This window comes from Elephantulus edwardii, unplaced genomic scaffold, assembly GCF_000299155.1.
Source record: "Elephantulus edwardii isolate Elephantulus edwardi_28Jun2011 unplaced genomic scaffold, EleEdw1.0 scaffold00318, whole genome shotgun sequence".
NCBI classification, from domain to species: Eukaryota; Metazoa; Chordata; class Mammalia; order Macroscelidea; family Macroscelididae; genus Elephantulus; species Elephantulus edwardii.
In genome coordinates, this window is record NW_006400068.1 from 21,579 (window position 1) to 21,985 (window position 407).

A 407-nucleotide genomic window follows, 5' to 3' on the forward strand; every position below is an offset into this window, starting at 1 on the left:
GTAATAAATATTTACAGAAAAGTTATATTTTCATTCATTCATTGCTGCATATTTTATCCCTTCTCCTTCCCTTCCCTTGACCCCAGTTCACTTTTTAAAAAAAAATATTTATTCATTGTTGCACAATTATTTCACTCCTCTCTTGCCCCAGTCTTCTTTGCAATGTACCTCTTATTCTTGGCTGTTGTCCTAAATTGTATCTAATTCTCCGGTGTGTTTTCAGAGGTAGTAAATCACAGGGGAGGAGACTGGCTATCTTTCTCCTGTGAAGCAGCTGGTGGATCTGAACTGTGTATCTTGCATTGGGATTGCAATTCCTTACCGCTGAGCTACCAGAGCTTCCCATATTTTTATAATAGTAGCTCCAAGTCTGTGCTAAGGAAGAATTTAAGTTAATCAAGAGGTAC